This window comes from Psammomys obesus, unplaced genomic scaffold (genome assembly GCF_907164565.1).
Source record: "Psammomys obesus unplaced genomic scaffold, mPsaObe1.curated_primary_1811, whole genome shotgun sequence".
NCBI lineage: Eukaryota > Metazoa > Chordata > Mammalia > Rodentia > Muridae > Psammomys > Psammomys obesus.
Window position 1 is genome coordinate 964,101 of NW_026586589.1, and position 15,000 is coordinate 979,100.

The 15,000-nt window shown below is 47.8% G+C and overlaps 1 protein-coding gene across 8 annotated transcripts in view; it reads right to left on the reverse strand.

Annotated features, from left to right (window-relative positions):
• Positions 1-15,000, reverse strand: part of Tox2 (TOX high mobility group box family member 2) — a 116,594-nt gene that overhangs the window by 30,552 nt on the left and 71,042 nt on the right. The window lies entirely within an intron of this gene.

The following is a 15,000-nucleotide window of genomic DNA, read 5'->3' on the forward strand; positions in this document are numbered from 1 at the left end:
TCTCTCTCTTTGTTGGTCTCTCTCCTCTCTGTGTGTGTCTCTGTGTCTCTGTTTCTGTCTCTCTGCCTGCTGCCTATGGATCAGGATGTAAAGCTCTCAGCTACTCCTCCACTACCATGCCTGTCTGCTTCAGGCTACAATGATCATGAACCAACCCTCTGAAACTGGAAGCCAGCCCCCAGTTAAACGCGTTCTCATAAGAGTTGCCATGCTCATGGTGTCTCTTCACAGCGGTAGAACAATGACTAAGACAGCCACACACTGTAGCACGCACGGAGGTAAATCAGTCATCCAGGCCACAGGAAACTGCCAGGTCACTGGCCAACTCTGGTAGGACAGAGCAGAAAGCACGAGAAAAGGTGCCATTTGTTGGTTCCCTGTGAGTCTAAACTGTAAAAATGGCTGAAAAGATACTTAGTAAATGGCTAGGTTGATAAATTATTTGTGGTTCGTGGCATGGTTTTAATAGATTTTCTTTCTTCTTTAATTTTTAAAACAATGGAAACATGGCATTTTAATAAAATCCGCCAAGCTATGTCTGGGGAAGAAGAAAAAGATGTAAGAACACTTCATTGCAAAATTTATAGGGTACAGCCAGCCAACACCATACTCAGAAAAAAATATGTACTGCCATAACCTTTATTATTAAACAATAAACAATAATAGTAAATGAACAAAGGGACATGAGGATTGAAAATGAAAAATTTAAAGCACTACAGAAGGAGGGTGAGATTAATAAAAACATAAAGGGGGAAATGAATAAATTAAGAGAAAGAAAAGTAATGGAATCCAAACATAACTCTGACGGCCAATTCTCCAATAAATAAGCAAATAAAATGAAGAAAAACCAGTAATGGAGAAATCTTTGGTAGAGAGGAAATCAGAAACACACCAGCTTAGGGAAGTGGCTGGGGGATAACAGTCATGAGAGCTGCAAATGATGAGGCCGGTGCTGGTGGCTGAAGATCCCAGCATAGTCAGCTCTCTGTCTCAAGAAGTTGTTTATAACCTTACCACAGAAGCATGAAAAAGCTGTCCATTTAACATCAACAGCCGTGGAGATGGCTCAACTGTCAAAGTGCTTTCAAGCCCTACGTGCTGAGCTCAACCCCCGGCAAACAAGAAACACAATACATTTTTTTCAAAAGTTAGAGAGCAATTAAAAAGGGCCAATGTTGACCTGTGGCCTCTGCATGTATTCTCTCTCTCTCCCTCTCTCTCTTTCTCTCTCATGCATGCACACACATACACCAACCTTCCTCCCCTGAGCTGCGTGACCATTTTACTATAAACATGAAAGATCTTAAATGAAACCCAGCCTATATTCAAAAGCACATGTGTTTGTAAGTGTGTTTACGCATGTACCTCTACACACAGTAACAAAGTAGGACATGTGAATCTAAAAACCCATCACCCATCAATCCCATCCACCAACCCAAGGGGCAGTGAATGTACTCTAGCCTGATTTCCACAGATATTACAAGTAAGCCAAAAAATGAAGAGTTTCTAAAAAGCTGCCGATCAGCTCCGCCCCAAGGGCAAATCAGACAGTCATCATGTAGGAAGCCAAAAGCCCACCTGTCATTGACAAGATCTGTGGAATGTGAACTTACATTCTGGCTGCACCAGAACATGAAGGATGGCGCCTCAACCTTGGACTCCTCTAGAGCTTCCAAACCTCACCTCTAGAAAGCTGCCCTCTGAGACAGCCACCCAAAATTGCAGGTAACACAGACCATTTGAACACTCAGACTCCTGCCACTTGTGTGGCGTTCTTAGGGGGACAGGGAAAGCCCGGGCCAGGTGTCCAGGATTTGCTTTCCCCACCGTCTGATTTCCTAGGGACAGGCGAAAAACTTAGAAGATAGACGGGAAAGTTCTTATCCCAGAGACACAGTGGACAAGCGCAAAGCCTTGAAGTCAAGAGATGTTCAGCTCAGCTCCTGGGTCCACGCACACAGGTATGGCGGTCCTCTCATGAAGCCGCCAGGAGGAACAGAGGCATTTAAATAGATGGGCGTTCACACTGTGTGTCTGAATGGCGCAAGTCAGTAAGGCGGCGTGAACTCTCCTCTCTTTTAATTTGTGAATCTAATGAAACTGCAGCCAACTCTCACCTAAGGGAACCTCTTGCCTAGGCAATCCACACCAGCTCACTTCCTACCAACCCGTCATGAAGACTGACCCTCACTTCCCATGGGGGTGCAGAAGCTACAGGTGCTGTGGTCTAATTCATACTCCAGAGTTTCCTGAGGGGCCAGGTCAGACCTAGAGACTACCTCAAACATCTCATGACCCTATGAGGAAACTGGCCCTGACAGGTTAAACGCTTGCTGAGGTCACGTGGTTGTGTGACAGGGCTCCTGACACCATCTGCTCTAGAGCCCTCCCTTTTAGCTTTTTGGGACTCTCTGAGTTACAACCCTGGGACAACAGCCTCTTACAAAGTCCTTTGAGCTGCTTCACAACTGCCTGAGGCCATGTGGGATGTATCCATGCAGCATAAGAATAAAGTATGGCCGGTGGGGAAGCGACTAGCCTCACGCCATCCCTCAGTGTCAGCAGGGGCAGGCAGTAGGCCCTGGCCTTGGTACCTGCTCCTGGCATGCAGGCAGAACTGATAAAGGCCAGAGGGTCACTATCTGGCTTACTCTGCAGCAATGATGTAACCAGTACTACAGTTAAGGGATGTTTACACGTTTGTTCGCTCGTTCTATAAACCTTCTTGAGACAACCAAAATACTCCACGCTCAAAGCAGAGGTGGGAGTCAAAAACATCCTTCAGCACACTGATTCTCACTGCCCCCATGGAGTTTGCGACAGCAGCTCCATCTTGTTTGTCTGTGTTGACACAGGTCTCACTTAGCCCAGGCTGGCCCTGAATTCACTATGTAGCCAGGGATGACCTTGAACTTCTGATTTTCCTGTTTCTATCTCCAGAGTGTGGGGGCTGCAGGTATGCACCACCATCCCCAGTTTATGTGGTGTAAGGAACCAAACCCAGGACCACATGCGTGCTAGGCCAGCACCCTACCAATGGAGACACACCCTCTGCCCTTAGTTATTTATGTGTTTGTTTGTTTATTCATTCATTTATTTTAAAAAACAGGGTCTCATGTGGTTCAGGCTGGCCTTGAACTCCTGATCCTTCTGCCTCCACTTTCCAGTTTCAGACACATCAGCTCCATCTCACTCAAGGGACTGCAAAGCTCTGGGCTCCCAGGGGAGGGCATGGCACTGGTTGCCACCACCTTAGCCTGGTCATAGTACCTCTGCTGGCACACCTCAGTTTCCAACAGAAAGATTCTCTTGGAGATGTATGTACCCAGAGTCTTCCAGGGAGCACCATGCTCCCTCCTGGAGCTTTAATATTTAGATGGGTTTTGCCTGCCTAGCTGTCTTTTATAAAGACTCCTCGAAGTTCTAAATGGTCAAAGCCACAGCCGAGAGAAAGAGCACACGAGACGGACTTTTTATTATCCAGCCGGAGCAGGGGGAAAAAACGACTCCCATAAATCTCAAGTTTTATGTTCTCCTGACACTCTGCGGAGACATCGATGGTTTCTCGGCTATGCTGATGGTACATTAAAACCTCATTTTCCCAAACATGGTACCGAATATGCACTCGGAGGAGAGAGCCATTATACACAGTAATATTGGAACTACAGCTGACGAATGTCGCCGCGATTCCCCCCCAAATCCTCTCCGCTCACACTGTGCTGCTGAGCTTGGCATCCTGCCTGGAAGACTGTTAAACACCTGGCCTCTGCACACTCCAAGGCCGGGGGGTCATAGCTCCGATTAGCAGCCTGGCAGGGGGTGGAAGGGTTGGTTCCAGAGGGCTGCTAAGCAGCCATAAAACACCACGAACTGTTTTCCCAGTCATGGCAGGAGGGATGGAGATTGGAGACTGAACAGAGAGATCCCTATAGGGTCGATTTTTTTTTTTTCTCCAGCTTTTGCTGCTGTCTTCTTGTCTGTCTCCATGGCCCAATCCTAAAGCCACCACATCCAAGAAGCCCTCCCTGCCCCCAGTGGCAGGAGAAGAGGGTGGAGAGAAAGTGGGTAAAATGTCTAGAAACCTCCTCCCACCCAGGCTACATGTAAAGGACAGAGTGTGCCCAAGAAAAGGAGGAGGCATACAAATGTGGGAGAAGGCAATGGGGGTCAGGGGTTGGCTGTGGACAAGACCCATAAAAGGTTCAGGCTCTCAGAGCCCAGTGCCATTTGAGCTCTTAACCTTTCTTAGCTTCTGGCCCTCTTCCACAATCCAGAACATTCTCTTAGTAAGGAGTCTTAGTTTCTGCCACAATTCATGTGTTCCAGGGACAGATTTTTAGTCTAGTTTAGTTGTTTTTTGTTTTTGTTTTTTTTTAACAAGATATCATTGTATGGCTCTGACTGGCCTGGAACTTGCTACACAGACTATCTTGTCCTTGAATTCACAGAGATACCCCCTTTTCTGCCTCCCAAGAGCTGGGGTTAAAGGTGTGTCACCACACTTCTTTAAAAAAATTAATATTTATTTTCACTTTATTATATATGTGTATGTATGTGTCTCCTGAGTGTATGCCATGTGTAAGTAGGTGATAGTGGAGGCAAGAAGAGGAACTTGGATGCCCCTCTCCCCCCAGATGGAGTTACAAGCAGTTGTGAGCTGCCTGAGGTGGGTGCTGGAAATCGAACTCAAAAGATTTGTTTTTGTTTTGTGTTTTTTTTTTTTTTTTGGAAAAGCAGCAGGTGTTCTTAACAATAGAACCACTCTCTCCAGCACCCCCAGCCTCTGCCCCTCACCCAATTATTTTTTATTCCAGGACACAAAAAGCTGGAAAGCTCAGCAGGTTTCCTCTAGACTCTCATCCATGCCTGTAACACCAGGGAACCTCCAGCTGTGAGGACCTCATATTCATGTGATGTACAGGAGCCCGAAAGGCTTTTCTCTAAGAGCTAACCACATAAAGCAGGTCTCAGTCTTGGCTTACTCTCCCTCCATTCACTCACCAAGAGGTTGTCATTTCATTAAAAAAAAATAATAATAATAACAGCGCCTCTTCCCCAGAGCGAAATATTAAAGAAAATAACAGACATGAAAAGGATAAGGGTGCTAGGCATAGCCAGACGATGGTAGCGCACACCTTTAATCCCAGACCAGAAGCACCCCAGAGTGTCTCTACATCTTTCATGGCTTGAGTATAAGTATGTAAGCAGAGTCAGCCCAGCCCGTCTAAAGAGTGCCAAGAGCACTGGGCTTGGAGTCCAAAGCCTGGCCTTGGGTTCTGGCTCTGTACTTTTCCCAGCTAGGTGATACTGGGCAATTAAATTCCCTTTTCCCATTCAGCCAGTGCTAATCAGACACCAATGGCTCGCTAGCCTCTACCAAATGCCTGTGCGGGAGCAGGAACAACACAGACTTGGCTCAGGCTGCCCCATGCAGCTGAGAAACAGACAGCGGATCCTCCCATGAGTTCAGCCTGCCCCTGCCTTTAGGAGAACGCCTGGTGCTCTGTTTTGACCCTGACCTGATGATTGGAGAAATGATGCCTGTTTCCATGTCTAACAACATGCTCTGACTGCATGACACATGTACACGTCCAGACACACACACACACAGTTTCTACACATTGCAAATGTCCCTTGGGTGGCAAAGATCATCTCTAACTGGGAACCATATGCACAGTCCCCTCTGCTTACAAAGCTTCCCTGTAGTCTCTGATTAGAAGAGGCAAGAGTATCATTCATGCAACGTAAGGGGGAAGCAAAAAGCTCAGGAGTCAGGAAAGTAGCATTTTAAAGGAATTATTTTTTAACTTGTGTTTTAATTACTTACTGTGTGTTTGTATGCACACACACATGTGTAAGCAGATATGCATGTACGTATGAATGGAGGTGGGAAGACAACCTGCAGTCAGTCCTCAGATGCCACCCATCTCTCATCTTTGGGACAGGGCCTCCCACTCACCTGACACTCACTAAGACTGTCTGTCCAGGGAGCCCCAGAGGTCTGGCTGTCTCTGCTGTCCTGGCACTGGGATTACAGGTGTGTGCTACCACACCTGACTTTCTAAAACTCATATTCTCACACTTGTTGCGGCTTCAGCAAGGGCTCTCTCCCCGGTTCTGGAGAGACTGGTTGTTTTTGCTTTGGGAGGTGGGGTCAGTACTGGACACTGTGAGTGACAAGCCAGGGCTTCGGATAGCCATCAGGCAGTACCCAGGACAGCCCTCCCTCAGTGCAGAACTGTCCTGTCCAACATTGCAGTGGGCTCGAGTTGAGAAGCAGCCCTACACTGAAATACACGTGAGGACCTCTCGGCACACACTGCTACTTTAAGCAGCCCTCAACCTTTCTAAGCCTTCCCTTTCCACATTGGACAAATGTTGGGAGCAGGCACTGGGCCTAAGCCTTCCACAGCAGGTGCTCAATAAATGACTGTGTCCCAACCTTCCCCTCACTGAACATACCCCCCAAACTTCAGGACAAACCATTCTCAGAAGAGACGGCATTTCTGGATTCCAAAGAAAACTTTGAAACAAAAACAAACAAGCTTTATTCTGCTCTGACCTTCCTTGTTGGAAAAAAATATATTCATGAATCTTATCTCTCAACAAATATGATCCATTTGAGCAGAATCCGGCTGCGTGCTGGCTTATCGCTGCCCTGAGTCCTAACAGGGAGTGAATTTTTATGACTGAGTTGTAAACCTTTGCAGAAACCATTTTTAAACTAAAAAAAGAAACGCTGACAGATTCTTAACTACTCTAGTTGCTAAATTAAGCATGAAGGATGGGATGGTGGAGGGTGCAAAGGAAAACAAAAGTGCTCAGAAAGAGTTAGTGGAGGTAAAACGATGCTCATTAAAAATAGAAACACACTCACACACACTCACACTCACACACAAATCTTTTGTGTTCAACTTCACACTCGTACATCATAATGTCCCAGTAAAAGGGCATTTCCCCTGAGATAATAAAAGAATTGAATTTTTCCTTATCGGTCATCTATTTTTCTAGCCCAAGCTATTACTCCCGCTCTGGGGTTGCTAGGCAACAAGAAATATTAATAGCAGCTTTTATTAGCTTAGCTTTTGCAGCGGAGTACCAGAATGAGAAAATGGGAGGCATAAATGTGTTACATAAATCTTTCAACCTCTCAGAGCCAGTGTTAGTCTCTGTTTTCATAATGATTTATTGAAGTGATGGTTCATTTATGAGCAAAAGGAGTCTGGGATAAGAAGACGGAGCAGTCCCCTGCAGGAGTGTTTGAAAATAAATAATTATAGCAGGGGAGTAAAAGCTGTTTAAAGCCATTTTTTTCCCTGAGTTTTATAAAATGTAAAGGACACATTTCTTTGGCTTATGGCTTCTGAAAAACAGGGGTGGGGGGGGAGTTGTATCCAGACTCCAGTGCATACCAAGAAAACTTGGGGCCTCTGAGTAGCTCCATTTCTGTCCTCCCAGGACCCCATTTTGGAAATTGGTCTTTCTCCTGCTCCTGCCCTACACGAGACAGAAACATGGCTCCCTCTATTTTTGCTGTAATAGATGTGCTCCCTGGTCACGGAGCTAAGACCAGTTGTTTCTTGAGCCCTCATTCTTTCAGCAGGAAGTAGAGCTGTCACTGATGTTGGTGTTAAATGCCAAGGCCCGAATGACATCACGTTATCCTGCCATAACAGATGTGCTCTATCCTGCCAAGTCCTGACTGCCCTCATCCCATCTCCAGCCTTCAGGGCCCCCCCGCCTGCTTTTCCAACCCCCATCTCATAGGCTTGCCATGGTGAACAGCCCGGGCACTCTCCACAGCAGAGCCCACACCCAGCAGGCCAGCCTGGCTGAACTCAGAGACGAGGCAGCATCTGTTGACACCCATGTGAGTGAAACACTTTTACTAAGCATGGTAACTTACACTGATTGGACCCATTGTGTGCCGCTTAGATTCCTCCAACCATAGACTTTCCAAGTTCCCACAGGGCAAGAGCCCTGGCCTCTGTGGTACAGATGAAGAAACTGAGGCACAGGACTCTGAAACCCTGCTCTGGGTCACAAACCAGTAATAACAAGTGTGGAAGTTAGGCTTTGAACTTAGGTCAGCCTGAGCACAGGGCCTATGTCTGTGACTTTTGGAAGGTGCTAAAAGTCAAGAAAAACAAAATACCAGCAACGATGAAAAAAAAAAAAAAAAAAAAAGCCCACCAAGAAAAGAAAAATAATAAGTGTCCTACTTCCATTTGGGTGGCCGGGGGAAAAAAATACCGGGGGGGGGGGGGAAAGCAGCTTTGGGGAAGGGGGGAGGAGCATGATGGCTCAATGAGCATAGGAGCTTGCAGCAAGCCCATGACTTGAATTTGATTCCCAAGTCTCACATGGTAGAAGGAGAGGGAATTGACTCTCTCAAGTTGTCCTCTGAGGGACAGACAGAAAGACACACCAAAACCAAAATACACTGATTGATGGATAGATAGCTATTTTGTCTTAGGTTTTTATTGCTGGATTAAAACACTGTGACCGAAAGTTTCATTTTACAGCTTGTAGCCCATTATCCAGAAAAGTTAGGGGCAGGGACTCAAGGCAGGAACTGGGAGGGAGGAACTGAAGCAGAGGTCACGGAGGGGTGCTACTTACTGGCTTAACTCTTTATGACTCACTACCCTGCTTTCTTATAACTTCCAGGACCACCTGGCCCAGGTGTAGCATCACCCATCACAGGCTGAGACTTCCTACATCAATCATCGATCAAGAAAATGCCCCACTGGCCAATCTGGTGGGGGCATTTCTTCAATTGATGTTCCCTCTTCCCAAATGACTCTATCTTGTATGGAGGTAGCAAAGAACTAGCCAGGACAATGCTTTTAAAAAGTACATTAGGAGCTGGGTGTGGTGGCACACACCTTTAGCTCCAGCAACCAGGGAGGCAGAGGCAGGAGACTGTGGTGAGTTCAAGGTCAGCCTGGTCTAGAAAGTGAGTCCAGGATGTCCAAGGCTACACAGAGAAACCCTGTCTCAAAAAATAAACAAGCAAAAAAAGTAAGTTAGGAAAGCAAAGGAGTTTGTAATACTGGGCCACAGTCTGTCATCTTGGAGACGTTAAGGCAGGAACTCAAGAAGCTGATCTCAGCACACTGACGGAGAGAGACTGATGCTCCCATGCTGCCTGCTTGCTTACTAGGGAATGATCCCGCCCACATAGGGCTGGTTCTTCTCTCACCAATTAGCAATCAAGTGAAGCCCCTACAGCTATGCACAGGCCAACCTGATCAAGACAGTTTTTGAGATGAAACTCCCTTCCCCAGTAATTCCAGTTTGGGTCAGGTTGACAGTTAAAACTAATCATCGCACGAGGTTACCAAAATGACCACCATCCTGTTTCTGTGTTCTTTCCTTCTGCATGAATCTGCCACTTCTCTGTCCATGAGGTGGGTCTACTGCTTGGCTCTCTGGGTTGACCCTGCGACTGGCTTTGGCCAAAGGATTTGCAATTAATAAGTTTGAAATTTTGCACCCTGGGGTCACCCTTTCTCTAGGTTCCTGGTGATGAGAGAGACTCAAAGCTAAAACACCTCCACCAGTCCCAGCTGACACTAGCCAGGTACCGAGAGGTATGACTACCCTAGACACTGGGCCCTGGCAAAAGGCCAGCTAACCCCAGAAATCACAAGAGGCTGTTTGGCTGTCTCAAGAATCACCAGAGGTAATTAAGATGAATTGTTTTACGCCATTAAGCACGACGGTGGTTTGTTACAAGGCAAAGCTAACTACACAAGCACAAGGCAAAACATCCACGCATTAAGAATAATAAGAAATGGGCTGGAGAGATGGCTCACCAGTTAAGAGCACTGGCTGTTTTTCTAGGGGTCCTGAGTTCAATTCTCAGCCACCACATGGTGGCTCACAACCGTCTGTAATGGGATCTGATTGTCTCTTCCGGTGTGTGTGAAGACAAAGCACTCATAAGAAAGAAATAAAGAAATGAATAAACAAACAAGAATAATAGAAAAAAAAAAAACAATTGGTTGGCCTTGGGGGGGTGTGTCTGCTACTATGTCACTTAAGAAGCGTGGTAGACAAAGGTTTTGAGTTGGCGGTCTTTGGTCTTTGTGCCTCAGACTCTGAAGGACAGGATTCCTATGCCTCAACCCGTGTACATCAGACAGGGTAGACTGAGCCTGTGGGTGGGGCCAGAGGAGCAGTGAGCAGGAAGGAACATTGGCAGGGAATGGCATGGTGCAGTAAGGGCAGAAGTCCGTTAGGAGGCCTGTTGAGGATCCATAGAGGCAGTACACAGTCTGAGCTTACCACTCCCGGGCTCTCGGCCCAACACAAGGCTGTGTATAGGTTCTCTCATGAGAGAATCTAAAGCAAGCTGGTCAAGTGCAAAGAGACTGCGGTCCTGCCTCTAACAAGTACTCCAGGATACCTGCCTTCGAAGGCCCTTCGGCTGTGTTGGGAGACACAGGTGAGGGGAGGTTCACTAGGTACTCTGACCAGCTCTTGCAGCCAATCAGTGAGCTTCCTAGTCTCAACATACAAGGTGCTGGGCTGGAGAGAAGGCTCAGCAGTTAAGAGTACCGGCTGCTCTTCCAGACGACCTCTGCTTCATTCTCAGAACCTACGTGGTAACTTTAACTCTAGCACCGGGGGATCTCATAGCTACTTCTGGCCTCCAAGCGCACTGCACACATGTGGTGCACAGACATACATGCAGACAAACATTCCTACACACATAAACAGACAAATAAGTAAGTTAAAAACAAGGTAGAAAGTGATTAGGGAAGACACCAAACCTCTGCCCTCCACACAACCACGCACAGATAGCTCAAAGATGGGAGGAGAATGTTGGAGTGACCTGTGCCTTGCCCCTGTCCTGAGAACTGAGATGGGACCACGCCATTCCAGTGACCCAAGGGCTCAGCCTGGGAAAACCCCAGATTCTGGACCACCAGACTCCACTGTGATTCTGCTTCTTCCTGCCAGAGGCTCCCCCCTCACCCAGGTATCTCTGGTTCCCTGAGGTATGGTTTTCCCTTGTGGTAGAACATCAAGCCCCACCCCTTCCTGGCATCCCTTTCCCCTCAGTAAACAGCCACCCTTAACTCTGTTTCCCAGATCCCAGAAGATGTGGCCTCAGACTCCACGAGAAGCTTAATAAATTCCACTCTCCGAGCTTCTTTGGGCATTTTAGAGGCTGATTTATAAATACAATATCTCTCTCAAAATGAAACAATCAACATAGGATAAAATTATTGCGTTATGAAAATAGAGGTCAGATGGAGGTGCCGTGCTTTAAATTAAACTGGCAAAATATATCTTTCATACTAAATTGACTCTTTTTGTCTTGGAAATGAATGTTTAATCAGTTAAGATGCAGAAGTTGAGGGAGAAAGCCGTGAGCATATTTAATTTTGTAAGGGGGTGGTCTTGCTTCCAATGTTCTGCATGAGACCAGCAGCATCAGGAGAGGAGCTGGAGCCACATGCCTGTGAGATCTAGCAACCAAGCCGGGAACCAAAAGGGCCTGGCATCTTCTGGGGTCAGAGCTATGGGGTCTTGGCATGATGAAATAGCCACCAAAGATTACAGTCTCACCTACTTCTATGAAGGTGGCATCTCTGGGGCACCTGGGTCTATGGGGACAACACATCTGGGCGTCCTCCGTGCTACCTGCAGCCTGGCTGTGCAGTCCTTCTCCCCTCCTGGTAGAACTGGGAGGTAGGTGGAGGGACTTGGGAGGGTGTGACTTCTGGGGATTCAGTGAGAACTAGGTGGCATTTTTTTTGCTCACAGAGTATAGCATACAGGTCTACCTCATGTCCAACTGTCACTTCTCATGAGAGGGATAAGGCAGTTTCCAAGAGTCATTTGCTGTCCTGTGCTATGCTGAGTCTCTACCAACACTCCCAAGGCCCCAGTCCCTGTTGCTCAGTTGGTAGAGTGCTTACCTAGCATATCCAAAGCCCTGCCCGAGTTTAGTCCCTAGCCCGGCATAAACTGAGAGGTGGCACATGCCTGGGAGATAAAGGCAGAAGGATCAGAAGTTCAAGGTCATCCTCAGCTACATAGTTCTAGTTCAAAACCATGAGAGCTTGTCTTTAAAAAAAAAAAAAAAAGAGGAAGAAAGGCTACAAGGCCCAAGAGTGACTGCCCTAGGAGTGATAGTGGGCCTCTGTTAGAGGTAGCAAAGCATGATGGGAGTGTGAGTAAAGGGCCATATCTGGAGCCAGGGAGAAAAGAAAGTAGGTTACCACAATCCTCTTGTCCTTAAGGGCCATTCACTGGGTTCCACCTCTTAAAGGCCCTCAGTACCTCACAATACCACCACCCTGGGGTCTGAGTTTTTCATATCGGCTTTTGAGGACACTACCCACATGTGAACCATAGCACGGACTCTTTTCTCTACATTTGCACCTGGAGTATGTCAAGGAGTCTCCAAGACCACTAAGCCCACAGCAGAAAAAAAATGCCTGATACTTAGAAGATGTTCAAGCTGAAGATCAGCATGTCAGGGCAGGTAGAAAAATATCAAGTCATGCATGGGCCATCGAGAGGGCCCAGAGGGGAAAGCCACTTGCTGCTAAATCTGACAAATGGAGTTTACTCTCTGGGACTGCAAATTGTCCTCTGCCCTCCACAGGGGTGCCATAGTGTACACACAAATACCTCACCTGTACACACTTTAAAAAATACTAAGTTATAATCCTTGCAACCTGTAATGTAACAGAAGCAAGTGGTCTTTGCAGACAGAGTTCAAGCTCTGGACCACAACACTGGGAGATTACTCCAGGTTAAATCCCACCATAAATGTCCAAATGAGAAGGGCAGGGGGAGCTCTCACTGATAGAAGAGAGGCCTGAGATCAGGGAGAGACAGGGCCACAAGACTCTCGAGTCCAGAGACTAGAACGGTGGACAGCTCAGAGCCTCCTGGGGAAGCTTGGCTTCCTGGAAGATCGATTTCAACTTGAGATGCAGTCTTTGGACCTTTGGGGTTGTTAGTGGATGGATGTCAGCTGCTTTTGAGCCACAGGTCTGTGGTTATTTGCCAGAACATCCATGGGAAGGAAAATCGAGCGTGTTTTCCCCTCGCCAGCCTCCAGTCTCTCCATATTACTTCCCTCTCTGTGGAGAGGTGCAGGGAATGAAAGAACACATACAAATCCTTCCACACGCTGTTTGACACCCAGCAGCTGCTGCCATAAGCCCTGCTTCACACACAGAGCAGGCGCTGCACACCCACACACCCCCTTTCTCCTGGCTCTTCCTGTGAATTCAAAAGCTCCGTTGTCTGTCAAGGCTCCTTGCCTCCTAACCATCCTGTCCCAGCACGTTGTCTTTATCTGGCTTTCCCATTTGGTGGGTACCTCTGTCCTGGGTCACAAGGTCAGGCTTATCTTTCGTTAAGTAAGGAGGGAATATGAAATTGAATGAATCCCTGCAATTCTAGACTAATGGAGAGCTAAGAACTTGAGGAGCGTCTTAAATCCGTCCCAGCTGTAAAGGAATCGACAAAGGTCTGGCTTGCATAGAGCTCAAGTTAGCGATCGAAGGGGAGCCAGGGGTGCTCTGTGATCACCAGGCAGCAGGCCTTGTAATGATCAGAGCTGTTGTGAGCAGGAAGCCTGGGAGGGTTACTAGCCTCAGTACGGATGTGTGAAGGTCAGGCGACAACCACAGGTGTCACCACTTTGTCTCTCGGACAGGTTCACCCAGGAGCCTAGAACTTTCCTAGTAGGCTTGCTCGGCTGTCTGAGCAGCAAGTCCCACTCTAAGACATGCCTGTCTTAGACTTCCCAGCCCTGGGACTACAAGCGCAGGCCACCATGCTGGCCTTTATTTTTAAAACAGGTTCCAAGGGATCGAATTCAGATCCTCGTGTTGGCAAGGCCACATGACTGTGGGGTCTGAACCAGTCAACCACTTGGAAATAAAAACTGGGCTCCTGCCTTGTTAAGGCGGTCAAAAGATCAGGACTCCTGGAGACTGGGGCATCCATTTCCACTGAGTTATTAATTAATTAAGTATTGACAAGGTCTCGCTATGCAGTTTAAGTCTGGCCTGTTCATGAACTCAGGCTCTTCTTGCCTCAGCTTGTATCAGAGCACAGACTGAGCTGTGGTTTCTGGGCAGCTGTAGTGGCAGGAAGCACAATCCAGTCAATGCCACGTGGCTCTGACAGGGAAGTCAGGCGGGTACCCTGTCCTTCAGCCTCAGCAGTGCTTGTCACCCAGTCGGACACACCCGAGGGTTACTTCAGCCTGGATACAGTGGCAAGCCCAGCCAGTCAGTGCTGAGCCATGGTTCTCCTCAGAAGACTCAGTCACTTTGCCGTGAGTGCTGTTAGCTGCCAGCAGCCACGGGCCTGCTGTGTGAAAATGGGGGTGGGGCAGGGCCACAACTGTACATCAGTACAGTTCCGGCAAAGAAGCATCCTGGAGCCTTTGTCTATCTGTGCCTACATCAGTCTCTAGCGCTCATGTTACCATTACCCTAAACATGAATATGAGAGTCGTAACTCTAATGTTAACTGTGAAGGGGGGAAGGAAGGAGAGAGGGGAAGCACAGAGCTTAAGAACGGTGCTGGAACTCCCCTAAAGTGCCTCCTGTAGGACATGATAGTGTGGACCAGCCATCATGCTATAACCCCCCCCCCCATGCGGGATTCAGGACCCGATGCTGCAGGCTCTCCTGAGCTCCTTCCCCTCCACTGGCCACAGGCTCTCACTCTCCAGCCCCACAGCAAAGACACGATCCATGCTGACTCCATCGGATTGCTAGCCCTTTGCCTCTTCCTTTTGCAGATGCTGTCCCTATCTTGGAACACCCCTCCCTGCCTCTGTCTACCTGTTGTTTTTCACCTACCCTTGAATTCCAACTTGGTAACCCTCCTCCCTGGTTACTTACACGAAACACCCCAAACAGGCAAACAGACAGGGGCAGAAGGCAACCTGTGGCCAGGGGGTGTGCTGGTACACACCTGAAATCCCAGCACTCGGAAAGCAGAGCCAGT